The sequence below is a fragment of the Protopterus annectens genome, chromosome 3.part0 (genome assembly GCF_019279795.1).
Source record: "Protopterus annectens isolate FY-2018-M chromosome 3.part0, PAN1.0, whole genome shotgun sequence".
NCBI classification, from domain to species: Eukaryota; Metazoa; Chordata; order Ceratodontiformes; family Protopteridae; genus Protopterus; species Protopterus annectens.
In genome coordinates this window covers 618,433,744-618,461,705 of record NC_056731.1, presented here as the reverse complement: position 1 = coordinate 618,461,705, position 27,962 = coordinate 618,433,744, and the positions used below count along the sequence as shown (strand labels likewise).

The following is a 27,962-nucleotide window of genomic DNA, read 5'->3' as shown; positions in this document are numbered from 1 at the left end:
TGATCCTAGGTGTCAGGCGGGGTTGGGGCGGGGCTTGCTGCTGGGTTACTCTTCCTCAACAAATCTAAAAGAAGTGTGTAACTCCAATGCAGTTATTGTCATTCTTTATAAAGCATAATTCACCGCCTTATCTCGAAAAGTCACGAGTGAGGAGGGCTTAAGAGGTACAGAACTAAAATTTGCGTCAAAATCAGAGCCAGTTTTGAGGATCGAACTCAGTTGCGATTTTATAAGCATAACTCAGCTAGATCGCTGTCGCTGGCTGCCCAGAAATAAAAAAAAAAAATAAAAGTGATCTAACTTTGGGCGGACCTCTCCGGCGCATGCGCAAAAATCTTATGATTTGCCGTAAGTGGCATAAGTGGACTTTTACGCATTGTGTTGGCTCGATGGGTTAAGTAAGTGATACTTGTAAAAATTACTTTTGGTTTCTTGTAAAGCAAAAGCGGTTGGCAACAGGCTAGACCACGATTTAAAAGAGTATGTAAGATGTAGTAAGATACTTGTTTGGTAAGTTTATTACATGATGTTTGTGTCTTATTACACAAACAAATACTTGCACAGAAGGTTCTTAAACAGTCTCTAGGATTTGGAGTGGTAAGTTTGTCTCCCGTAAATATGGAGCAAATTGTTTAAATGGCATTTTTTGCATGATAGTTGAGGATTGCGTATGTTTTTTTCTGTAACGGAATTCATGCTACAAAGTTTTGTAACATCAGTGGTAGGAGTAACTTGATATTTGAAGACTGACTGTAAAAGATTCAGACGGTTGTTGGACGATTCTCACATTTCCATGTTTGCAAGAACGTTTCTCCCTTTCACTAAATGGAAACATCTTTTATCATACAATATTTATATAGGTGGCCAATAACGTCCCGCATGTAAGCTGAAGGAAAACTGTATACCTTTTATTTTTTTTCCTGTTTTGTTAAATACCGCAGAAAATTAATGCTAGTGCGATACCTGTTATTCTGTCTAATGTAAGAGCAATATTTAAAACGTGTCTCCATTTTTGGGCCTTTGCCCCCCCCCCCCCATTATTTATAGCTTTGTCAAGATTTCTTGCTCTGAGAGGTTGAGGGGTATGCCTGGCAGTACCTGCAGATGGTCATGTGTGACTATTGTCCCACCTTGGTAAACAAATGTAAAATAAGAACGTGAATAAATAAATAAAAAAAAAGTCTGTGTAGCTTGACCGTGACTCTTTACCTGCTGTCAGCCTGAAACATAGAATAAACCAGTGGCGGCGGGTGACTTCAAATCAAAGGGGGGCTGCAGGATACAGCTGAATGGGTGGGATCAAGGGGAAGGGGTGTGGCCAACTAGAAAGGGGAGGAGCTGTGCTCAAAACCACAAAAACTAACTTTAATTAAATATGCTGCCCTGGGTGCCAAACCATCATTGAGAGCCCAATCAAGACAAAAATAAGTGTAGAAGAATAAAAATATTTCAATGCATTGGCTGCATGACAGCTTACTTAATATCTAGATGGAAACCACAGGTTGTGAGGCATGAAAAAATAAATTACTTTTTAAATACATTACTGGAATGCCAGTCAAAATCAAGTATAAGAAAAACAAGAAGCACTCAACTCAAACCACTTCTCCTTGCACTGCAGTTCTAATTATAATTTATAGTCAGCTTTATTAAAGTACCAAGTAACATGCTGAAAGTAGAAATCTCGGTGATGCCCCCACTTGTAAAAATGTTTCTTATCCAAAAAAGACCTGCTGCCTGACAACTATCTACTTGTTTCATGGGAAAACATGATCAAAGTAAAAAATGAAAACCAAACAAGAAACAAGCTCAAGATACATTGCTTAAAGGATTACTGTACAGGTTATGGACCACACATGATTGGCATTCTGTTTAGTTTACTGTAGAGATGGCTGGAAGTCTCCAACAAGTGTAATGAGCTTTTTAAAATAATGGAATCCTGTCCTTTAATACCCAAGGCTTATACATTATCTTGTCAAGTATTCTCTGCATGGCAACAACAGAAAGGCTTTCAATGTTGGCAATTCTTTAACAGTATGCTTATTAAAGCTTACTTGCATCTTACGATCTCAGACAAGCTTACCTTATGGTCATTAAAGCATTGCTACTTAAACACAGAGCAACAGGCACTTTCTGAGTAATAAGCATAAATCTGAGTAATAAGCGTAAATCAACAGTACAAAAATATGACAGAAACCAGACCGTTCTGCAAAATCAAGGACAGATGAAAAGCCACTGTAGTACTTGTGTCTACCTTGGATGGGGGGGACACACTGCACATTTACACTGCATAACTACTCCTTGCCTTGCTTGGACACATCCAGAGTCACTACATGGGGGAGTGGGGTGCAACAAGTATGTCACAATTTGAAATGTCTCTGGCTGACTGTGATGGCCCTGACACATTTGTCATACCTCTCAATCTCAGAGCAAGAAATCTCGACAAAGCCATACACAGAAGTGGAACAAAGGCCCAAAAATAAGGGCAATTTTTAAATATTGCTCTAATAAACTTAGAAAGATAATAGAATAGGTATTGCATTAGTATGAATTTTCTGAAGGGTATAAAATCTGAAACTCAAATGTCTGTCATTATTTTCTAACTTCAGTCTTTAGTGATTTGTCACTAATTTGCCAAAAAACACAATTTTATGAAAAATGGACCAAAAATGTGATGCAAAAATATAAAATAGCCACACAATACAGCTGGGAACCTGTCAAAGAAGGGACACTTTAATATTAGTACTGCTAACTTGAGCAGCTGACAAAATAAAAGAATCTACATGCATTTCAAGTAATCTATAACTTTGATTATTACAGTTATTTCTTAATTGTAAACCCTCCATGTTTTCTTCCAAAATTGCTATTTTGCGGAGGGATTATTAGGGGGAAGAACAACATTTTGAGCCAAAATCGGGGACAGTTGAGAGGTTGGCTATGCCTAATTCTATAAAGCAATTTATTTGCATGTACCTCTCAACCTGTTAATGCAGTAAATCTGAACAAGGCCAAATATACTGGGGGAACATATAAACAGTACTAAAAATTGCTCTTGTATAAATTGAGACAGTTGATAGAATAACAGTTCTTACTTTAGCATGCATTTTTCTGAAGGTTATGGAGTCTGAAACTCAGTGTATCATTATTTAGTGACTTAATTCCTAAATGATTTGCTAGAAAACTACAAATTTTATGAAGAACAAACCAAAAATAAGAAGCAACAATCTATTCATTCTTTGAAAATCTGGACAGTTGGGAGGTATAGTTCAGCTGGGCCTGTCTGAGTTTGCTGCACTTCCCCCCCTGACAAAATCATGGTTGAATGGAGCCTCTGCAGCCATTCCAATGAACCATTACTTGGCTATTTCACTCCATTTACCATAAACACTAATGTGCATACTGCTTTACTTCTATGATGAGTTGGACTTCATTTGAAAGTTTTATTTTGTATTTTACAGCACAAACGCTAAGTCATCTGCTAAACAAAGCAATGCAGTGTCACAATGAAAACTTGGCATTAAAACTTCTCTGCCTTGAAACTCACATTCATTAAAACAGCATTGAAACCCACATTCAAAGAAAATACATTTTGCCAGTGGTAGATAAAGATTAATTTTGGGCTGTTTCCAAATTATAGGCCCCTTGCATATGAAACATACATGTGTTCTTTGATACACCTTCCTCATTGTACTAAATTATATTCCTTGTACAATACAGTACAGTTGTTAGAGGGCATTTTAAATTTGTTTTGAACATTTTTCCAGTAAGCAATGAAACAAAACGCATGCACCCATAATGGCAAAACTGCCTAGTTCAGAACATTTATCATAAAAGTCTACTCAGACTTCCACAGTCCACCATTATTAGTAAATATGCACAATTCTACAGTCCACCATTATCAGTAAATATGCACAATTCTACAGTCCACCATTATCAGTAAATATGCGCAATTCTACAGTCCATTATCAGTAAATATGCACAATTCTACAGTCCATTATCAGAAAATATGCACAATCTCTGAAGAAGTAAAAGTCATCTAAATAATTCCACATTAAAGAAATCTGTAACTAATGAAGAGGTTGCTGCTAGCAAACACCTTTATATTTCATGGTTTCATCGAAAAATAAAGTGTCTGTTGCCCCTCAGGAATAAATTGCCTATATTACATTAAAAAAATAAGCTAGTAATATTGCAAGAGGAAATGGATGGCAAACTGATAACAGACTCATAGTTAGTATCTTCACCAAGGAGAACATTCTCAGTACGGCAGCATCCACCCCTTGTGGGAGTAGAACCCACAGCCATCTGCATGAAAAGCAAGTACACAACCTGTTGTGCTATTAACAAGGCAAACCAGCTTCACTTAAGCAACACTAAACTTCTGTTCCCCTGCAGCTCTCAACTCCTTGTAAAATCTACTCAATACTCAATTGCATCTCAACTTCACAGCACAAGAAAACTGGAAAAAGCCAAAATGTATTGGGGGGGGGTCAAAAGCCCAAAAACCAGGGACACATTAAACATTGCTTGTATAATCTTGGAAAGTTGCTAGAATAAAATGCTGTGTTACCACCATACATTTTACTGCCAAGGTCCCTGTGCAAAACAGTCAGAGCAACATACCACTACGCCAAATCAGCTGCTTTGTAAAAGAGAGGAAGACTGAAACTTAAATGGCTATCATTTAGTGAATTCAGTTCTCACCGTAGCTGTCAACCTCTTAGTACAAAACCCCTGGACAACCCAGTAATGAGGGAATACAGCCCTCAAACATATTCAGTGAATTCAGTTCTTGCCATAGCTGTCAACCTTAGCACAAAAAACCTGGACAAAGCCAATAATGGGGGAATAGAGTCCCAAAAATAGGAACAAATTTCAAATATTCATCTTATAATCTTAGAAAATTGCTAGAATAAAAGGTTGTGTTACGGTTGTGTTACTATGTATTTTCTGAAGAACATGAAGTCTGAAATTCAAATGCCTGTCAATTTTACTGCTGACAGAACAAAAACAATTTTCAGCAGAGACCCAGGGAGAAATACTGCAGACACGTCTTTGTAAAATTACAGGGCACCAGAGCAAATCCACACAAACACAGGGAAAAGATGCAGACTCCACACAGAAGGCACCCTAGCCAAGAATCAAACCAGAAAACCTATAGCTGTGAGGCAACAATACTACCACTACACCATCAAATACACAAGGAATTAAACATTCAGAAACCTGAAGTCTGAAATTCAGATGCCTGTCAATTTTATTTAACATTTGTTAATCAGGACAGTCTGACTTGGAACAAAAAAAATTTTTCAGCAGAGGCCCAGGAAGAAATAATGCAGACATGTCTTTGTAACATGGGAGGATACAAAAGCAAACCCACACAACCACAGGGAGAAGATACAGACCCCACAAAGAAGGCAACCCAGCCAAGAATCAAACCTGATAACCTACAGCTGTGAAGCAACAATGATACCACTGCATCATCAAATATCAAGCATTGCAGCATTTACAAACCACAGATATTATGAGGAACAGATCAGATCAAATATAAGGCAAAAATCTGCAATTGTTTTTACAAATGGTGGTGGGTAGGGAATTCAGGTCTTTAACACCTGCATACAAGGTACAGGGTTCAAGCCTGAGGTATTCCCTACCACACACACACACACCTGTAGTAGCAAACCACAAAAAAATAAATATACTGCCCTGGGTGCCAAACCGTCATGGGAGTCCAATCAAGACAAAATGAAGTGTAGAAGAATAAAAATATTTCCATGCATTGGCTGCATGACATCTTAATATCTAGATGGAAACAAAAAAGGTTGTGAGGCATGAACAAATAAATTACTTTTTTTAAATACATTAATGGAATGCCAGTCAAAAGCAAGTATAAGAAAAACAAGCAGCACTCAACTCAAACCACTTCTTGCACTGCAGTTGTAATTATAATTTATATTCAGCTTTATTAAAGTAACAAGTAACATGCTGAAAGTAGAAATCTCTGATGCCCCCACTTGTAAAAATGTTCCTTATCCAAAAAAAGACCTGCTGCCTGACATGTACTTTTTTCATGGGGGAAACATGATCAAAGTAAAAAATGAAAAGCAAACAAGAAATAAGCTCAAGATACATTGCTTAAAAGGATTATTGTACAGGTTATGGACCACACGATTGGCATTCAGTTTACGGGTAAAGCCTGCAGAGATGACTGGAAGTCTCCAAGTGTAATGAGACTCTTAAAATAATGTAATTCTGTCCTTTATTACAAATACTGGCATATGCATTTCAATACCCAAGGCTTATACATTATCTAGTTAAGTATTCTCTACATGGCAACAGAAAGGCTTTCAATGTTGGCAATTCCTTAACAGTATGCTTATTAAAGTTTACTTGCATCTTGCAATCTCAGCCAAGCTTACCTGATGGTCATTAAAGTATTGCTACTTAAACACAGAGCAACAGGCACTTTAAGTAATAAGCATAAATCAACAGTACAAAAAATATGACAGAAACCAGACCATTCTGTAAAAATCAAGGACAGATGAAAAGCCACTCTAGTACTTGTGTCTACCTTGGATGGGTGGGATTCTCTGCACATTTACACTGCATAACTACTCCTTGCCTTGCTTCGACACATCCAGAGTCACTACATAGGGGAGTGGGGTGCAACAAGTATGTCACAGTTTGAAATGTCTCTGGCTGACTTGTGATGGTCCTGACACATTTGTCATACCTCTCAACCTCAGAGCAAGAAATCTGGACAAAGCCATACAAAGAAATGGGACAAAGGCCCAAAAATAAGGACAATTTTTAAAATATTGCTCTTATAAACTCAGAAAGCTAATAGAGGTCTTGCATTAGTATGAATTTTCTGAATGGTATGAAATCTGAAACTCAAATGTCTGTCATTATTTTCTAACTTCAGTCTTTAATTATTTGTCACTAATTTGCCAAAAAAAAACACAATTGTATGAAAAATGGACCAAAAATGTGATGTAAAAATATAAAATAGCAACACAATACAGCTGGGAACCTGTCAAAGAAGGGACACTTTAATATTAGTACTGCTAACTTGAGCAGCTGACAAAATAAAATAATCTACATGCATTTCTGAAATAAAAGTAATCTGATTATTACAGTTATTTCTTAATTATAAACCCTCCATATTTTCTTCCAAAATTGCTATTTTGCGGAGGGATCATTAGGGGAAGAGCAACATTTTGAGCCAAAATCAGGGACAGTTGAGAGGTTTGGCTATGCCTAATTCTATAAAGCAATTTATTTGCATGTACCTCTCAACCTGTTAATGCAATAAATCTGGACAAAGCCAAATATACTGGGGGAACATATAAACAGTACTAAAAATTGCTCTTGTATAAACTGGGACCGTTGATAGAACAGGTCTCACTTTAGCATGCATTTTTCTGAAGGTTATGAAGTCTGAAACTAGTGTGTCATTATTTAGTGACTTAATTCCTAAATGATTTGCCAGAAAACCACAAATTTTATGAGGAACAAACCAAAAATAAGAAGCAAAAAAATCTATTCATTCTTTGAAAATCTGGACAGTTGGGAGGTATAGTTCAGCTGGGGCTGCCTAAGTTTGCCGCCCTTCCCCCTCACAAAACCATGGTCGAATGGAGCCTCCCCCTGCAGCCATTCCAATGATTCATTACTTTGCTATTTCACTCCATTTACCATAAACACTAATGTGCATACTGATTTACTTATATGATGATTTGAACTTCATTTGAAAGTTTTATTTTGCATTTTACAGCACAAACACTAAGACATCTGCTAAAGAAACTTGGCATTAAAACTTCTCTGCCCTTGAAACTCACATTCATTGAAACAACATTAAAACCCACATTCAAAGAAAATACATTTTACTCGTGGCAGATAAAAATTAATTCTGGGCTGTTTTCAGATCATAGGCCCCTAAGCTGGGCTTACGGGTGTGACAGTGGAATTAAAGGGGGTGAAGAGATGAGAGGAGGTGAGAAAAGGAAGGATACTGGACTTACAGTTTGAGAGAACAACAGTTAAAGATCATAGGTTTTATGTAATGTCCTTTGTGAGGACATATACACTATGCCTATGTGTAGAGGTGTTCCTTTGTTTGATGTCTGAAGTCTGCATTTTGAAGGTCTTTGAGAGTTTGAGGAAGGGAATCCCATACCTTTGGTGACAGGATGTAGAAGTCATGGTCATTACAGTGGAATTTGTTTTTTGGAGTTTGTAGGGTGGGTTGAGATTGAGAGACTCTTGAAGTTACAAGGGGGTTAGTGTAAAGTTCTTCAGAGCTGCTCTTGGTTTGCTTCTTTGCCTGAAAGTTACAGAGAATCTGCTGCATCTAAAGCCATCCACTGCTAAAAGAACGAAAATGGTTATCATTTTGCACTTCTGCTGATAATCTTTACTGTATTTCAGAAGAATTCTGTATTTATTGTTATATTTCTTGCTCTTTAGTAGAGTTTCAAAGCTGAACTGTTTCCAGTGCTGCTTTAGTATTTACTACTGTCCTGTTAAACTAGTATACACAATGTAATTATCTAGATTGTGTGGTTTCCCTGCACATGACTTCGAAAACCAGTATTTTTACATTAAGAGGGTTTTCTGACTGCACTCTTATGGCAGAAGTATGCTGTAGCAAACCAATCTGATATGGGGATGCTGGGTGAAAGTTTGTGTGTATTCATGATTGATCTGTAGGCTTTGCTGTTGTAAAACCTTGTTTTTCTGATTCTGTATAAGCCCAGTGTTTGCACTAGGCTGCTGTCCGTGCAGCAGCAGTTAGCAGTGCCCTATATAAACACAAACACTATCAAGATAAAATTTCCCTTAAAATAACCATCTGTGCAACCTCCCCCAGTGCCTCCACTTTCCTGCTATCTCTGTGGCCAGTCTGGTGGATATGGGCATCTTGAGGCAATGTAGTAGTTGTCTCATGTATACTGACAGCCACTTAATCCTGGAACAGAGAGAGACAGTATGTAAGGGATGTAGTTGCAGTAAGAAAATTGAGACATAACTCTCAAAACTGATAAATCGAATGACAAACAGGTTGTCAGCAAATGCACATCATTTTCCTCACCAAATAAAGTCTCAAAACCTTAGAGGCCTCCCATACGCTGCCCCCAGAAACCACCTGCAAATAAAACCAAGCCAACACTAACTGCTACACACAAAAATACACATCACAATGTCTCCACAAGCAAGCCTCTTAAGGCGAAACACCACGCATTCAAACATCTTGGTTGTAGGAGACTCCACTGTGAGACACACGGATGCCCCTCTCAACAGGTTGGTTAAAGAGAGGATTACAGTTAGTTGCCTGTCAGGGGCCAGGATTCACCAGATCATGCAGGCAACCCAGGTCACTCATCACAAGTACCAGTATGACTCTACTGTAGTCCATGTGGGTGTGTACGACCCAAGATGTACCTCCCTGGGTGATATGAAGAGAAATACAAACAATGAATGACTGCAATAACTGGCTTAGCTACTGTTGTCATTCCAAGGATATATTATTGAGTGACAGACCATGCTGCTTTGCCAGAGATGGTCTACACCTGTCAGTGCTAGGCTTTTGAATATTGGCCAAGGCATTAGCCACCCCCAAAGTGCCTATTTTTAGCAGTGCCAAACTAACAGACCTACCAACGTAACAAATTCTTCTAATGCCAAGTTGAAGGTACTACTGCTCAGTGCTAGGGATTTTAACAAGAATCTGCATTCCTTGGAAGCTCTCCTCACCCTAGAGAATGGTGAAATCTATGCAGTTACATACATAGACATGGTTCAGGGCTGCAGAAGGCACCCCAGCATTGCAAGGCTACAATGCCAATCACACATCCAGACCACTCTCTGACTAGGAAAAAAAACAAAAAAAACCCCGAAAAATGTGAGTTTCCATTTACATAAAAAAAAAACAAAAAAAACCCAATCATATCTGTACATTCGTCAAGCAGAATGACTCGCTTGAGCTACACCATATCTAGCTGAACAAAAGCAAAATCCCCCACCATATCATCACTAGCTACAGGTCCCCAACCATGAACCATGACATCCCCTCCGCATACCTGAAATTACGAGAATTACTTACTACTGAGCCCAACACACTATGTATGGTCAATTTTAACTATTTCTCCATAAACTGGGAAATATATATAACCACTAACATGCAGGCTCAGAGATTCCTGGGCTTTGTCAGTGCAACTACTGTATGGCAGCTGGTGTGCACTCCCACTAGGGGCTCAAATATCCTTGACATAGTACTCACAAACATGGGGGAGCATTGCACCCCACAGTATGTCTTCATTGATAAGATTAGATGATATATTGGTCTTCTTTGAAATAAATGTAATGGCAGTATCCTCATCAAACGCTATAACTTTAAATAATTTTTCTAAGACAAATTGCTTTCTTTTAAGTAGTAGCATAGGTCATTTTAAAGGTTCCCTTAACCCCAAGTATGTGGAGGCCTATGCACAAGTATGCACATGAATGCCCTGTACAGCCACTTAAACATCTGCACAGAAAAGGCAGTACTTGACCAAACTAACCCAGATCTAGCTAGAAAAGGAAGACACCTTGGTGGACCCCTGCCATAAATTGACTATAAATAAATTCATGTCTAGAAGTAAGTGGGAGGGTGCACAACAGAGAAAAAAAATCCCTCATTAGTCTCAACAGGCAAATAGGGAACTAGCTAGGTCATCAGAAGTTAAGTAAGATACTAAAATAGCCTCCCAAGCAAAGGATAATCATGAAGCATTTTTTAGTTGTGTCCGAAATTTTAATGGAAAAGTGAACAATGTGCTGAGTTGGCTGTAGATGGCACTACCCATACTCAGCCAGAAGAAATAGCAAACCGGCTGGCTGATGAATTCAGATCAGATTTCACCCCCTCATCACCTCCAGTCCCTCCTCATAAAATTCTCAGTACTATTCCTTGCCTCAAAAGAACACAGCTAGAAACACTGCATCAATGGGCTCTGACGGAATCCCAGGGTGCTTAGTAAATAGCTTGAAACATGACCTAGCAGACCCACTCGGATCTCTATTTAATCACATTTTCCAGATAGACTTTGTCCCAGTAGAGTGGAGGACAGCAACAGTCATCCCTCTGCACAAGGGGAGACCATTTTCTGATCCAGGAAACAACCAACCCATAAGTATGATTAGCCATATACAGTGGATATAAAAAGTTTACACACCCCTGTTAAAATGCCAGGGTTTTGTGATATAAAAAAATGAGACCACAACAAATCATTTCAAAACTTTTCCCACCTTTAATGTGATCTATAAACTGTACAATTCAGTTGAAAAACAAATCTGTTAGGAGAAAAATATAAAAAATAAAAAACGTACAATATGCTGGTTGCATAAATGTGCACACCATTAAACCAGTACTTTTGTTGAAGCATCTTTTGCTTTAATTACAGCATTCAGTCTTCTTGGGTAGGAGTCTATCAGCATAGCACATCTCGACTTGGCAATATTTGTCCACTCTTCCTTGCAAAAGCACTCTAAATATGTTAGATTGCGAGGCCATCTCCTGTGCACAACCCTCTTCAGGTCACCCCACAGATTTTCTATTGGATTTAGGTCTGGGCTCTGGCTGGGCCATTCCAAAACTTTAATTTTCTTCTGGTGAAGCCATTCTTTTGCTGATTTGGATATATGCTTGGGGTCATTGTCATGTTAAAAGATGAAATTCAGCTTTCTAGCAGACGCCTGAAGGTTTTGGGCCAAAAGTGACTGGTATTTGGAACTGTTCATAATTCCCTCCACCTTGACTAAAGCCTCAGTTCCAGCTGAAGAAAAGCAACCCCAAAGCATGATACTGCCACCACCATGCTTCACTGTGGGAGATGGTGTTCTTTTGGTGATGTGAAGTGTTGTTTTTGCACCAAACATACCTTTTGGAATTGTGGCCAAAAAGTTCAGCCTTGGTCTCACCAGACCATAACACATTTTCCCACATGCTTTTGACTTTATGTATTGTTTTGCAAATTTTAGCTGGGTCTGGATGTTTTTCTGTGAAAGAAAAGGCTTCTGTCTTGCAACCTTACCCCATAGTCCAGATATATGGAGAATACGGGAGATTGTTGTTACATGCAGTACCAACCAGTACTTGCCAAAAATTCCTGCAGCTCCTTCAATGCTGCTGTAGGTCTCTTGGCAGCCTCCCTGACCAGTTTCGTCTTGTCTTCTCATCAATTTTGGAGGGATGCCCAGTTCTTTGCAACATCACTGTTGTCCCATATTTTCTCCACTTTTTGACTGTCTTCACTGTGTTCCATGGTATATCCAATGCTGTGGAAATGTTTTTGTACTCTTCTCCTGACTGTTACCCTTCAACAATGAGAGCCCTTTGATGCTTTGTAAGCTCTCTGCGAACCATGGTTTTTGCAATAGTAGGCAACTGAGTAAATGTCATGAAAGTCCTACTAGGACAGCTGAACTTTATTTGGGGTTAATCAGAGTCTCTTTAATTGATGGCAGCTGTGTACCCAAGAAGACTGAATGCTGTAATTAAATCAAAATGTGCTTCAAAAAAGTATTAGTTTAAGGGAGTGCACACACAACAAAGTATTAGTTTAAGGGTGTGTACACTTACACAACCCAACCAGCATACTGTACGTTTTATATTTTTAATATTTTTTCCCCTAACAGATTTGTTTTTTTTTTCATTTGAATTGTACAGGTTATACGTCACATTAAAGGTGGGAAAAGTTTTGAAATTATTTAGTGTGGTCTCATTTTTTATATCATAAAAACCTGGCATTTTAACAGGGGTGTGTAAACTTTTTATATCCACTGTATGCAAGACTGTGGAAAGGATAATCATGGACCGGACTAACAACAACATAGGAAATCTCCAGACTCTAGACCCAACCCAATTCTGCTTTGTCAAGGGCAGGTCCTGCCTGCTCCATTTGGTGGACTGCTTTGAGAAGGACACCAAGGCCATGGATTTGTTTAATATGGTGCATACCGCCTACTTTGACCTGACTGGCTAAGGCATTTAATAGAATACCCCATTCCATTATTATAGAGAAACTCACAAAATTGGGCATAAACCTGTGTCACCAGATGGATAGCCAAATGGCTTAAGGATAGGATACATGTTGTTAGAGTGGGGGAAGTCACATCTAGCAAGATGTCCATCACCAGTGGAGTACCATAGGGCTCAGTGTTGGGCTCCCTCCTGTTTGGGGTATACATCAGTTGCCAAGGCAAATGTAGATAGCCTTTGGCTGACCAAGTTTGCTGATGACTGCAGGTGTGGGGCAATCATTGACTCCTCAAACAATGTTAATATCCTGCAGAAAGGTCTGATACAGACTAATGACTGGTGTCAGAGCCATGGCCTCAGACTAAATGTGAAGAAGTGCATAAGACTACCCTTTGGGAAGTCAAATACCTCTGCAAATTTCAACATTGATAGCAACCATCGCTAAGAGTTGACCCAGTGGTGAGAGATCTGGGTACTCTGATAGTAATCTGAACTTTGACCAACATGTGTCCATGAAAGTGAGTAAATCCATCTATGTGGCTCAGCTTATAAGTAAGGGTATGGCTTCCAGATCTAAGGATGTCATAGTACCACTGTATCCAACCCTCATTTCAGCAGTAATCGAGTACAGTGCACCCTTTGTCATGTACCTCACCAGGCAGCTGCAGTAGTTGGAGCCTCCTCAGAGGTTTCTCACCAGAAAATACTGGGTATGACTAACATGTCATACATGGATGCATTAAAATCCTTATCACTGAATTCAGTTTCCTGTCAGTTACCGAGGTAGGTGTGATCTGTGCCTGACCTACAAGGCGGTCTCTGACCCAGCCCTGATGGAAATGTTGCATGTTTGCAAAACTAACTGCACACAGGTTACCTGCTCCAAAGATCTAAACGTGATCTCTGACATGAATAGATCATGCTGGTGAGAGAGAGAGAGAGAGAGAGAGATAGATAGCGATAGAGAGATCTCTGTCTCAGAGATTGCCCCTGCTGTGGAATAGGCTTCATATTCACATGAAGCAGAGCTCTTCCAGGAACATATTCAAGCGCAGTCTGGATCAATGGATGGGGAATCTCATATTCACTCCTGGGGTGGTGCCCATGCCCATTATGGACAAGAGGTAGTTCGTAAATTAGCCAACCCCTGCTTGCTGACTCTTGTTATTTTTCCCCTAGGGACAGAAAATTGGGTAAAATCTGGGCAAAACTGGCTAAGCTGGTAAGGGTTCTTGAGCCGTTAGCCTAGTAATCTCATGTGAACCTATGAGAGAAAATGTCCCTTGAGAAGGGATTCTCTTAAGTACTGAGCCTAGTAGGGGTTTGGCTTTTAAATCTGTTGGAAGACATTTGGCTTTAGAGAGAGACTTATGAACCAGCAGATTTTATTGGAGATGGTTTGCTGGTAATCATTTGCAAGGTGGTAGTATTTTAATTTAAAGCTGCAGCTGTTGTTGGTAGTTCATTGTCAAGTTAAGATAAGACTATTCATTTGTCTATGACAGTCTTTGCTGGCTTGGACAGATTGGGCACACCTATGTGTTCATCTTTGTGCATGTGTTTTGAATGTGTTGCTGAAATTGTCCAGCCATATGCCAAGGTTTTTGAATGATGTAGTAGTTTCAGTGGTAGAATTGTTAACTTTGTTAATCTCAGCAGAGCTTGGTGCTTTTGGCCATTTTTTTCCCCTTTGGTTCTGAATAGCATTGTTTTAGTTTCAGAGGGATTGAGTGGTAGCTTGTAGTGGATTAGCCAGCAGTTGAGGATTTGGAGATCATATTGGAGCTGCATTTTTATAACTGAGTGGGACTTGTTTGACCCGAAGGTGGCATCTTCTGCATATGGAATTTAGAGGTATCTGGGAGTGGGCATAAGAAAGATGATTAATTATGGAAAAGACCAAGAGAGCTAAGGTGGTGGATCCTTGGGGGACTACTTTCAATAGTGGGGCTGACTCAGAAGTGGAGGCACTCAATTTCAACTTGAAGGATCTGTTGGTGAGGAAGTCTACAAAACAAGGTTTTCCATCATCACTTATTTCTGTTAGTTTGTCATATAGTTAAGTTATGGTCTTTAGATCGGAGGCTTTTGAGAGGTCTGTGAAGACAGCTCCTGACAGGCTTTGTCCGTATTGGTTAGGATGTCATTAATGAAGGAGTAGAGCGCTATTCTGGTACTGCATCCAGGCCAGAATCCATGTTGTTTCCTGGTTAGAATATGGTATTGCTGTAAATATACAGTGATTGGCTGCAGATATTTTTTTTTCTAGCCTTTTTCCTAATGTGGGAAGTATTGAGATAGGTTAATGTGTTTGAATTGCTGGCTTTGGTTGCTTTAGAATAGGAGTAATTGTAGCTGTTTTCCATACCTGGGGCATAATATTATTGGTTAGACAGATGTTATAATGTATATGAATCAGTGAGTGAGAGAGGAAGTCCTTGAACGGGTGATTGTGCCATGATGCTAAGTTATTTCAGCCCGGGGGGGGGGGGGGTGTATCTATTTCAGTTTGATCTCATTGCATTTCTGTGTTTGTGGTTCTAATTTTTTTGAAGTGGAATAGTGGAATAGCTAGGTTAATGTTGATGTAATGTATTTTGCTGAACTCTCTGTGGAAGTCAGTACGTGTAAGTTTGGTCATGATGGTGTTTGTGGAGTTGTTGAGCTTTTTGACTTGTCAGCAGGTTGATTTCTCTCTAGAACCTTTTGGGCTTGTGTAAAAGAGAGATTTTCTTGTTTTGGTATTGATTGTGTTTGCGTCTGTGGAAGGATTGTTTAGCTAGATTGGGCAGTGAGGTATATTTGGCTCAGGCTTCTGTAGAGGAGTTGCTTTTTCATTTGAGCCATGTTTCGTCATGTAATTTGGGATGTTTGAATTCCTTGGTTAGACAGTTAAGTTAATATGAGTGAAGTGGCCTTTCAACTGGGGTAAATAATAATTTGTTTTGCAAATGGAGTAGGATATTGATAAGGTTGTTAACTGCTTCGTTGAGGTTTTGGGGGAGTATCTGTGACCAGTCAAAGGTGGTTAGGTAATTTTTTAAGTTTACTAATATTGTCAGTGAGTTTGCATTTTGTTACTGCTTATTATACTGTTATGGCTTTTATAGCTATTGTTCTACAGTCCTGCACTAGAGAGTATTGGGTAACACTGCCCAATATACTTTAGCTGCGTTATGCTGATGTCTCCTGTTGTATTCTAACTTTGCGTTACAGTAACTGTACCTGGAACTAGTCATTCATTCAGACTTATTTGTAGGTATTGTTCTGTGGTTAGTGAACCTGGATTCATTAGGTCAGACTGCCTGTGCATACTGTTGTTACTAGTTAGATACTAGGTAGACACCAACTCAATGAATTATTTCAGCCTTTTGCACCTGATGTCACTTTTGATCATTGATGTTTCATTGCTGCTTGTATTGATTTTTACGGTGTTATAGATATTGAAGCATTTGTTGTCTGTTATCATAGTTGAAACTGAGTAAGGCCCCAATTTGATTATGCAAATAAAACTTAAGTTCTTATGTATTGTCATAATTACATTTTTTTGCACCTTTGAATACTACCTCTATTACTTATTGTGTTCGTAGTATACGGTAATAACATCTCCTATTCCTTTATTCATTTCTGTTATCATCATTCTTCAGCCCAGTCCATTAAACCATTATCTCATATATCCAGTGGTAGGTTATTAAGATGGCCTGTTTTCTTGTACTTCTTCGACTCCATGGGCTGTTATGGAGTCAGTCATCTCTCTCCCCTTCTGTAGCCTGCCTGTTAGGATCATAGGAGATTACTAGGCTAATGGCTCTGGGGCCATTACTAGGCTAGCCAAGAGTTTATCCCCAAAAAGAAACCCCAATCAGCACCTGTCACCCCTGTCAGTGAGAGACACCGGTGGAACCCATGGGACAAATTTGTGGTTACCCATCCACTCATCAAGGTTGCACTTGAAAAGGGTCAGCGACGTACTTGTGTGACGTATATGGGGAGTCTATTCCAGAGATGGGGCAGCTTCTGGGAGACATACCTGTCTCTCCAGCAGGTTTTGTTAACGTGTCATATTAGATTTAAGCCTTTCAATCTGGTACTATGCAAAGAGTTAGATTTACGGATATGGTGCATCTCTAGTAGAGCTGGGTGGACCATACTCATCCTGTTCCAGGTCAGCCCTCTCGAACTAGCCTTCAGGCAGGAGCTGCCCACTTGGGGTCCCCCCTCTCTTTCAAATTCTTCCTTGAGCGACCCCTGGAGGAAGTTCCTTGGAAAAGATTGTGTAAGAGGAGACACTTGGACTCCACTGCTGAGTTGCTCACTGAGGATATGGACCTCAATTAAAAGGACGGGTCCCCCAGCTCTCTGCCCGAGGATATCCTCTTTGGGGACATCTTGGAAATCCTTAAGCTGAAGGGCAGTTCGTCTTCCCTTCCCCTGTTCTCTGTGGAGTCCATGTATCTGAAGGCTTTCAGGATAGGACCATCTACCTCCTGGGTTTCCCCCTGCAGATGAACTTGTAGACCTTATTGCCAGAAGGGCATGGAAGGAGCCGGATACTGTAGATCCTCTTCCTAAATGCACAGACAAATTCCTCAGTCTCCCTTCTGACAAACAGTTCTGGTCCAAAGGTCTGCCATTCGTTGCAATTGTGGTAGCTGCTGCCACTAAGAAAGAGCTGGCAGTGCAGAGTATGTCTGTTCATCCCCCTAACCGTGAGTCCCGTGCAATTGATAGGCATGGAATGTGGGTTTTCACCTCAGCTATATTTGGTCTGCAGGCGATTAACTACCTGGCACATTTCACCTGGCTACAAAGTGACTTGGTCTAGGAGATTCACTTCCCTTTCTGAGGTACTGCCCACTGGGGGACTAAGTAAGGTGCTCCCCAATATATCCACAGTTTCTTCCCTGGCTAATTCATCAATGAGACTGATTGCCAATGGTATGGAAGGTGCTTCTTGAGCAGCTGGCACAGGCATTGCTATTCGGCATCACACCTGGCTGCACCTTTGAGGATTTGTGGAGTCCTTTAAGGCATCTTTCACCAATGCCTCATTTGATGGTTCTACCCTGTTTGGCACTTTGGTCAAAGACACTCTTAGCCGCAATGAGCAGGAAGGCAAGACCTTTTCTGCTGTGGGAATCAGATTTTCCACACCTCAATGCTCCTTTTCCAAGACTCAGTGAGTGGCCAGGAAAATGTGGTTTTGCAAGTCACAGTCTGCCTTTCCAGATGCCCAGGATGAGCCCTCCTCTAGAGGTCGTGGGAGAGGGTTCAATGACAGATGCTGCCCCAGGGGTAGAGGGGATCCGCAAAATCCGGGCTGCAGGAACTCTACTCTGAGATGCCCCCAGCAGCGCTCCTGAAGCACTGCCAAACTGTCCTGCCCAGGAGGCAGTTAGGGGTCGTTTGTCTCTGCACCTTTTGGCCTGGGCAAGTATTACAGAAGATTGTTGGATGCTAAACATCATTTCCAGGGGGTTATACTCTTCCCTTTTTTCAGTCACCTCCTCTGGTCAGGAGATGCCTCCCCGATGCACCACCCCTTCAGAAAGAAGTGCTCAAGCTATTTCAAAAGAGAGCCATCCAAGAGGTCCCTTCAAGATAGAATCCTGAACTTACTCTTGCTTCTTTTTGGTGCTAAAGAAGACGTGGGGACGTGCGTCCAATCCTGGACCTCAGTAAGCTCAACCTCTTTGTCAAGAAGTCCATGCTCCGGGTGGTCACTGTCCAGTCCATTGAGCCTCTGTCACACAAGGACGATTGGATTTGCTTCATGTTTCTTTAGGGCATGTACTATCGTATAAAAATACAGGTGCTCCAAGAGACCTCACTGCTTTTGATTAACGGCCAGTCACTATCAGTTCAGGACCCTGCCCTTTGGTCTCACCACAGCCCCCCCGAGTGTACACCAAGTGCATAGCAGTGTTTGCAGCTCACCTGAGACTGCGGGGATTCCAGGTGTTTCCATACCTGGACGATTAGCTCCTCACAGCTCACACAAAGCATTGGCCAGCTACTGCTTCTCTGTACCTACTTCATCTATTCGACCAGTTAGGGATTACAGTGAATCTTCCGAAATCCAACCTCATTCCATCCCAGAATCTAGAGTTCATTGGGATTCAGTTGGATACTGTGTTGGAGATTGCAGTGCTCCCACTTCGCGGGGTGCATCTCATCAGATTTCATGTCCAGTGTCTTCTCGATCTGTCTCATCCCCAAGCTCACCTTATTCTCAGGGCCTTAGGGTCCATGATGGCAGTGATCTATCTGGTGCCATTAGTCAGGTTCTACATGAGGGTTCTTCAGGGGACTCTAGCGGCTTAATGGTCTTCCCTGTTTCATCCGATGTCAGCCCCGATCTGTCTCATCCCAGTGTGGAGGCATCCTCTCCTTAGGTGGATCCAGTCTCCTGACTTCCTAGCAGGCAGACCATTCTCTCTTTTTTCCCTCAATACCACAGTGACCTTGGACGCTTCCTTGTTGGGATGAGTGGGGCATTTTCAGGGAAAGACAATGCAAGGCATGTGATCCACTGTAGTGACCAAACTGCATGTCAGAGTCCTGGAAATGAGGGCAGTCCTCTTTATGTTGCAAGCCTTTCAGGGCTGCCTTCCTCTAGCTACCATAGCAATTCATATGGACAACTTGGCTGTTGTGTGGTGCATCAGCAAGCAAGGGGGCACACATTCATATCTGCCATGAGAGTGTGGGAATGGGCGATGTTCTCGGGGCACCTTCTCGTTGCAACGCATATTCCCAGAGAGTCGCGTACTGGTAGACAGACTCAGCATGGCAATCCTGAGTCCATACAAGTGGTCCTTGAATCCTTCGGTGGTGGAAGAGATCTTCCTTCAATGGGGTCAGCCGAGCTGAGATCTGTTTGCTTCCCCTCTCGACCACAAATGAAGCCGGTATTTTGCAATGATTCCCCCAGAAGGGAAATCCCCCAGAGACTCTCTGGTTCATGATTGGCTTCCAGGTCCCCTTTCCTTTACCTCTCATTCCCAGAGTACTTCAGAAGGCTCATCTCCTCAAGGCCACCTTGATCCTAATCACCCTGTTTTGGCCTTGGCAGGTGTGGTTCCCCCTTCTACAGTCTCATTTGAAGTACCCCCCCTTGAGTACTAGATTGCATTCTGGATCTGATTTTCCATCTCTCTTAGCTCCCGATTCCAAACCTCCAGGCTCTTCATCTGACAGTATGGTTTGTCCACTTCCAATAATCTTGAATCGGTTCAGGCTGGCAAGTGGAAAAGGTTCTCTATTTGGGCCAAGCAGCGCAATTTGAACCCCACTTTAGCTTCCATTTCAGAAATCTTGCTGTTCTTATCTTCACTATTTCAGGAAGAGGCTAACTTCTATACTATCAAAGTGCAGTTGGCAGCTATTTCCAACTTTTATGTTTGCGAGTAAAATACCATTTCCTCTCACTTCTGTAAGGTGTTTTTGAAATGCTTTTTTCTACTCCAACCTCTTGTCAAGGACCCCCCCCCCCCGGGAACTTTCCTTCCTGCTGCAATCTCTCAGACAGTCCATTTGTGCCTGTGATATCAAATTCTTGTCATGGAAAACTGCTTTTCTATAAGTCATAATTTCAGCAAAAAGAGTTTCAGAATTGCAGGCTTTCTATCAAAGTGCCCTTCATGGTTTTTCATAAAGGCAGAGTGGCCCTTCAAACTATCCCTCCTTTCATGCCTAAGGGTGCCACAGAAGCAAATCTGAACCAGTCAATTCAGTTGCCAGTTTTCTTCCCAAATTTTGCTAATAAAGGGAAATATCTCTTGCATACACTAGATGTGCATAGTCAGTTACAATTCTAGTTTTGATAGAACAAAGGATTTCCGCAGGTCTGACCATCTGTCTGTGGCATTCTCTCTTAACAGGAAGGATCAGGTGGCTTCCAAAGTATCTATCTCCCATTGGATTTCGATGTGTATCTCCTTCGCCTGTACATCCAAAGGCTTATCCTTACCAGGTCCAATCAGAGCTCATTCCACTAGGTCAGTGGCTACGTCAGCTACCTATTTTGCCCATCATTCTGTAGATGACATTTGTGCAGAAGCCACCTGGTCTACTCCTCACACTTTGTCAATCACGAGAGGCTTGACATTGTTGCCAGGAACAGGGCTTCCTTTGGCTCCACAGTTTTTCTACATGTGACGCTGCCCAGGATTTGTAGCAACTGGGGACTCTGACCCAAGAGTGAGGAATAGTGACATGGATAATATCAGAGTTATGTCTTTACCACAATTTGGCATTTGTGTTATTCTGTGTCACTATTCATCACTATCTCTCCCTCCTTCACCTATCCTGTGGGATCTAAAGGATGTGGAGATGTCCTATCTGGAGGTCATGGTCTTCCTTAGCTGTTTTCTAGCTTAGGAGAAACTCGAAATGAGGGGTTAGAGGGCAGCAAGGGATCATAGGAGTGGGAGGAGCTCGAGCCTAGAAACTGTCTATAAAGTTGCAGGCTCGGATCCGATATCTGATCCAAGACCCAGGAGTGCTGAATAGTGGCATAGGATAACAGATGCCAAGTTATGGTAAGGACATAACTCTTTTTATACTAGTTGTGCAGTATGTACATCATAGTTAGTCCTTGCCTATGATTTTGATTTTATTGACCATGCAGGTATTAGTCTTGCATCTGCATACAAATCCATATGTTGTGCACTGGGTGCTGATTGGTTGTTTGTAAGAACCTTTGTGGTTAGACTCACAAGTGCCACTTCTGAAATCAGTACCTATGTGGTTAGTTACAGGTGCCACTTTGGAAAGCAGTAAATCTGTTTGTGGTGTACCACAGGGCTCAGTGTTGGGACCTCTTGTGTTTAACGTCTGTTTTTCAGAACATCAGGCCAAAACCCTTGGTCTGTTTAAGTTTGCAGATAACTGTCAATTGGATGTTGTTAGACATATTCCACCACTGATTCAGTTGTGCCAGCATGGGTTACACTGAGTTAACAGTTGGTGCAAGGGAAGTGGCCTAAAACTAAATACAAGAAAATGTATAGTTTGGAAAATAAAACATTTTCACAACTTGCATGATACACCTTGAATCAGAAATTAATAATCCAAAATGAACGTAACGAAACCAACGAATCAACCAACACAGTCAGCTCAAACGAATCAACCAACACAGTCAGCTCAAAGGATTCACAGCTTGTACAGGGATAAAAAACAATTTATTGTTGACTAACAAAATACTCCATAGGATATGTTCCTTTAAGAATTTTTGGTGCCAAAAGAGCCTTTTAAATGCAATAGTAATTATTGTTTGGGGTTCTGATGAAGTCTGTTTTGGCAGATGAAAGCGCTTAACCCTGTGTCTTTGGAGTATTTTGTTAGTCAACAATAAATTGTTTTTTATCCCTGTACAAGCTGTGGATCCTTTGAGATGACTGTGTTGGTTGAATCAGAAATTGTCAGAAGGGGTTTAGGTACTCTTGTTGGTAATTCCTAACCATTTGACCATCGTACCTCAGAAGGTTTTTTGAATTACTACAATATGGTTCATCTAATTTATTATTATTTATTGACATTTGTTGACTGGGAAAGTCCACTGGGCCCAACGACCCATTTTCAGTGGAGGCCCAGTGAGAAAAGCTCCATAGAATCACAGACATTTTTACATAAGATCAGCTTAACTTTGACAGTCAAGCAAGTTTTTACATAATACAAATTGAAGTAGATATACAAGATAAATGCATACTATAGAGGTATACAATACAAGAAAATAAACCCAGTATGTTAAATTTTTAGTAATTCTGTTTGTATATTCTCATAAGTAAGAATACTGTTTTATCAATTCTGTTCATTCAGCCACAGAAATAAAGAAAGCAAGAGAGATTGGATACGGAGACAGGCAGTGTAAACTGCAACTGTATTAAGTTTGTAAAAGTATTTGTAGTGTATAGTGACCAAAATATTTAAGGTGGCTTAATAATAGGACTACAAGAACAGACAAGGTTATTGAGAGTGTTCTTTTAGTGCAAATTTAAATGTTTTTAAAGAGTCTAGTTGAGTAATAGAGAGAAGGGAGCACATTCCAAAGTTTGGCAATGGCATGGGAATAGAGACATTGTCCAGCTCTTTTGTTGGGTTTAGTTATGGTTGAGAGTTGTTTGGTAGAGGACCTAAGATGCCGGGTAGGGGTGTGTGTTTGTATTATAGTTTGAAGAGATGGGCAGAAGTTTGGATTATTTAGTAGTTTGTGGGGGAGAGTAAGTTGGGAGTAATGTAAGTAAGGAGGGAACTCAAACCAATTTATAGATTTAATAGCCAAGCAATAATGTGTGCGAGTTGGCATGTTGGAGACAGACTTAGCTATTTTGTAGTAGCATGACTGCAGTTTGTTCAGTTTGTTCAGGAGAGATATGTGTAGGTTAGTGAAAATGGGGCAACCATAGATGAGGGAGGATAGAAGTAGACTATTAGCTAGTTTCAACTTGGTAGACTTGTCCAGATAGGGTTTATCCCTGTAGAGTTTGCCAAGCTTAAAATGGGTCTTTTTGATTTGGCTGGGTTTATGATTCTCAAAGGATAGTTTGTTATCAATTGTGATGCCAAGTAGTTTGGCTGTTTTTACAGTTTCAATTTCTGTATTGTTTTGAGAGAATATTTTAAAGCCTAGAGTTAGAAGTTTGGTTGTGAAGAGTAAAAGTTTTGATTTTTTGGGATTAAGTAACAGTTGAGCTTCGTTAAGCCAGGATTTGATGGAAGTAAATTCATTTTGTGTTAACTTTAGGAGATGTGAGGTGGTGTTAGAGGATGTAGATATAGTTGAATTGTCCACATATTGAATGAGTGTACTTTGCAGGGATGCTTTATGGAGATTATTTATAAATATGTTAAAAAGCATGGGCCCAAGAATAGACCTTTGGGGAATGCCTGTGTTGTTGAGCAGAAGCATCATTTTCAGAAGCATCTCTTCTAGATCCAGAGAAGTCTTATTTCCGCACTACACCTCTCTCATCAGACCCAATATTGGATATAATGCATCTTTTGACACATAATTGTCTATACACTTCAGTGAAATTAAGAGACCTCCATTATATAGATAGACTGGCAACCCTTTCCCTTTACTTGGTCTCTTATAGACTCCTCAATGAGTATCTGTATCTAGCCTCTCAAACCATAAATAATCCAACTCTCATTTACCTTCACAGAATTAATAGCTCCTGAAATACCTGTTTAAATGACCTAAGCTTCATCAGCAGATAAGACACGTTATGATACATTTATATGACAGTGTATTCCCATCTTTGGAGCAGATGTTCACTACATCTCAGACAGAGTAGTATCATTACCCATCTTCAAGGTAAACCTAGATAATTGGATGAGTAACCTGTATTCTCATCTGCTCTGTTTGGTGTTGCAGTCTGTGAGGCTGTAGGGAACATGCGTTATTGGCTAGGATTGTAGTAGTCTTAGAGTATGTAGCACTTGCCTATGTGTACAAGCGTGTGTGTGTGTGTGTGTGTGTGTGTGTGTGTGTGTGTGTGTGTGTGCACACACGTGCGTGTTGTGTTATAGTGCCCCTAGTGATCACTTTTAACTGTGTGGGAAGAGGATCCCACACACTTGTCTTTTAAAGAGAAATGTCCAGAATACAGTAGAGAGAGGGAGTGGTTAAAAGGCGGCCTGAAAACTGGGAAGGAGCAGACTGACAGAAAACAACTGGAAAGCCTCGGCGTCGGATACATTCTGAGTCTTGCTTTCGTTTAACAACATAGAATATGTTGAAGAGACTGAAATGGAAGCTACAGGCATTTTTGAGTCCAATAAATTTATTGTGGCGGACTTTGCAGAAGTTTTGAGTTTTTAGTGAAGCATATTATTGAAGCTAAAATAATGCTTTTTGTTTTATTTTAAAACTACAGTCTGTATGTTTGTGGAAGCTATTAAAATGTGTGAGAGGCGTCAAATGTCCCCTCATTTGGGACAGATGGGCCAGAAACGCTTGAGTCATTTAGTTTAAAATGGAAAATAAAACTATGGGTTTGTTCTCAGTATACTAATAACGGCCGTCGTACTATAGTAGTGGAAAATGCAATCAGGATTTGATCTAAAACATACCAAACTGTACCATTTTGTTCTTTACATCCTCACCTGCAAGTCCCGACGCATTGTGAGTTGGTTTTCCCACTTATCAAAAGAGAGGCTAGAGTGTGTTTGTGCTGAATGAGGAATTAATGTAATCCGTTATTTCTGTAGTGAGATGGAATGCAACCTCTTGAGTTACTGTGAGTCTTAACAGGAGTGAAAATTGGGATGTGTATTCTAAAGAAATCCTGTTTAATGATTTCCTAATTAAATGTTGAGCAGAGTCAGAGGTTTGTCTTTGGCCACTTCCAAAGGCAAAGAAGCAGAAGCTAGTTGCAGTTCAAAGCAAATCCAAGAGTTAAACGGTGTGACGTGAGACAGTGGCAGAATGACAAGTACTTTAAATGTTTTTGCAGACTGAATTCCTGAAAGGTTGCTTACTAGAAAATGTGCACAGTAAGTTGCTTGATGATTACTTTAGATCCACAAAGTGATTGTGCTAATCTGTTGTAGAAAATATGTTAGAAAATGTTTAAGTATAAAAGCATGTACTAAAGAAAACGACATACTGAGGTAAGTAGCAAGCAGGGCATGGTTATGTGGAATTTCTGAACTGCAAAAAGTAGCTTACTGCATTTTATAACTTGGGGAAAAGGCTGTGGAAATTCCCCAGGTAAATGTTAACTGTGGAAAATATTACGCTTAAAACAGCAAAGCAGTAACTGATAGTACAGTGTATTGGAAAAACTGTGTGTCAATACAAAGTCTGCATTCATTGGTAAACTGAAAATATTGCATCACCAGATTTGCTGATAACATAAGTGAAACAGCATGAACAGTGGAGTATACAAGTGTTAAACTGTACACTGGAAAATGGTGACTACCCTGCATATCTTTATTGGCACTTGGAGTGATGTGTAAAATGCTACAAAAGCTAATAATATGATACTCCTGAAGCCGTTCAAAATTAATGCTATCCAGAAATATTTCTACTTTCTGCTGTTTACTCTGTGATTAGAAACTTTGTTGAGGGCCATGTGAATGAACTTTGTAATGGAAAGAAGGGACCCTAGTAAGTGGCACCTTTACTTTGAAAAATAAATGGAATTGATAGGCTTGTAATGCGCTGAGTGGAAGCTTAAAGTGTTCAAGCAAATTCAGATTACTGTATGTAGTAGCAGTGAAAAAAATATTGTATAGATGAAACAGATATTTTTTGCATTTGTGAATTATACCATGATTAAAGCAAGTAAAAAAAAAAATCACTGTCTGGTGTTGCTTTCTGAAGACAGCTGTATTGCTTCTGGAATACAGTTTTTTGGAAGAAACTGCTGAATGCTTTTTGTGTGTAAACCCTGTTTGTTAAAAAATAAAAACAGAGGTTTGAGTTTGTAGAAAGCACTGACACATAGTGGAGCTTTATTTAGCATAGAATTTTATTAGGTGTTATATGAGGCGGTGTTGTACAGCACTGACTATACTGGATGTTGTATTTTGCATAGTGTGTAATTTCAAGCAGCACCGAATCTTGCCGGGTGATCTCAGTGATGGTGTATAATTCTGTATAGCACTAAACAATGCTGGGTGCTGTCTGAACAATATTGAGAAGCCTGTGGTGAAGTGTAGGGGACTCCTGAGTAAAAAAACAAACAAAAAAAAAACATGATTGCCTGAGAAAAGGTAAAGGGAGCTTTTTACAGGAAATAAAATTTCCCCTCGGTTTTGATGCCACATGGATTCCCCCTGTTCCGTTATCCTATGCCTCTCCTGTATTTGAGTTATTTACCGTACTGTCAAATCTACAGTAGCTGCTAGAGTAAAACATTTCCTTCCCATTCAGAAGTGCTTAGTCTAAAGTGGAGATGCATTAGCCAATCTTTCAGCCACTGACTATTCCGTCTAAAACATCAGTGTATGCTAAACTGTTACATGCAATAGTTTTTATGTCTCTGATACAATAGTTACAATAATTCTGTAGTTAACAGTAATGCAGTTGCATTTTTCATTTTTGCTGGATAAACTAGAAAGCTCACGCAATAGGAAATATGTGGTATCCACACACTTCGCAACTCTACCGATTCTAAATCCCCACTCTGTATATTAGATGTTATGTAGTCCAGTCTCGCCTTCACTCTTACCCTTGAGTTCAGAGCCGAACCTCGGCTCCGACTTGGCCATACTCTAGCTCGAAGTCTTCAGTTGGCTCGTGGCTAAGAGCTATCCCATCGTGCAACAGGTCTATTCCCCAGATCTCATTTGCTGTTCGTTAAGCTCAGATGTGGTCTTGCTTTTGGCCGTGGCTAAGTATATTGTTTATAAAATTTTTATAAACGGTTGACTTGTTGTTGCTCAAAAAGCTATTTTCATAGCTCTCTGTGTGTGGTAGTGGTGTTTTACTACCTGTATTTGTTTCTCTGGCTGTTTTTGTGCCCTTGTCTGGCTGTTTGGGTATCCTGTTCGTTTTCCTTTCCCCACGGGCTAGGCCCGTTTAAGTTAGAGGACCTAGTCCTCCCCATTGTTTCTGTGTGGTCTTTGGTTTGGTGCTCTATTCTGCTAGCGTTTAGTGTTGTGACTGACTAGTGGTGCTTTCCTGCCTTTGTTTTCCTGGGCTAGGCCCATTTAAGTTAGAGGACCTAGTCCTCCCTGTTGTTTTCCTGCTGGTTTCTTGGCCATTTGAGTTAGAGGCTCTGTTTCTTGTTAGTTGGGTCTAGTGCGTGTATGTATTAATTTGTTCCTTTCAGCATGTCCAAGGATCCTAAGGAGCACAGGCCTTCAGGCTTTAAAAAGTGTGTTGAATGCAGCAATAAAATGTCTTTAACTGATGATATCATCGTTTTTCGGAACCAAGGTGAAGGACACTCTCACTAGGTGCAAGCAGGAAGGAAGAACCCTGTCTGCC

The 27,962-nt window shown here is 40.4% G+C and overlaps 1 protein-coding gene across 4 annotated transcripts in view; it reads left to right on the top strand.

The window, feature by feature from the left end:
* The first annotated feature begins 310 nt into the window (after positions 1–310).
* Positions 311–27,962, top strand: part of NOD1 (nucleotide binding oligomerization domain containing 1) — an 849,510-nt gene continuing 821,858 nt past the window's right edge. For 3 of the 4 annotated variants that reach the window (XM_044065019.1, XM_044065017.1, XR_006363982.1), the window contains exon 1: positions 311–398. The gene's annotated coding sequence lies outside the window, so the exon portion shown is untranslated. Of the gene's footprint in view, positions 399–424; positions 511–27,962 lie in introns of those variants that run through there. The other variant, XM_044065018.1, reaches the window with a different exon arrangement.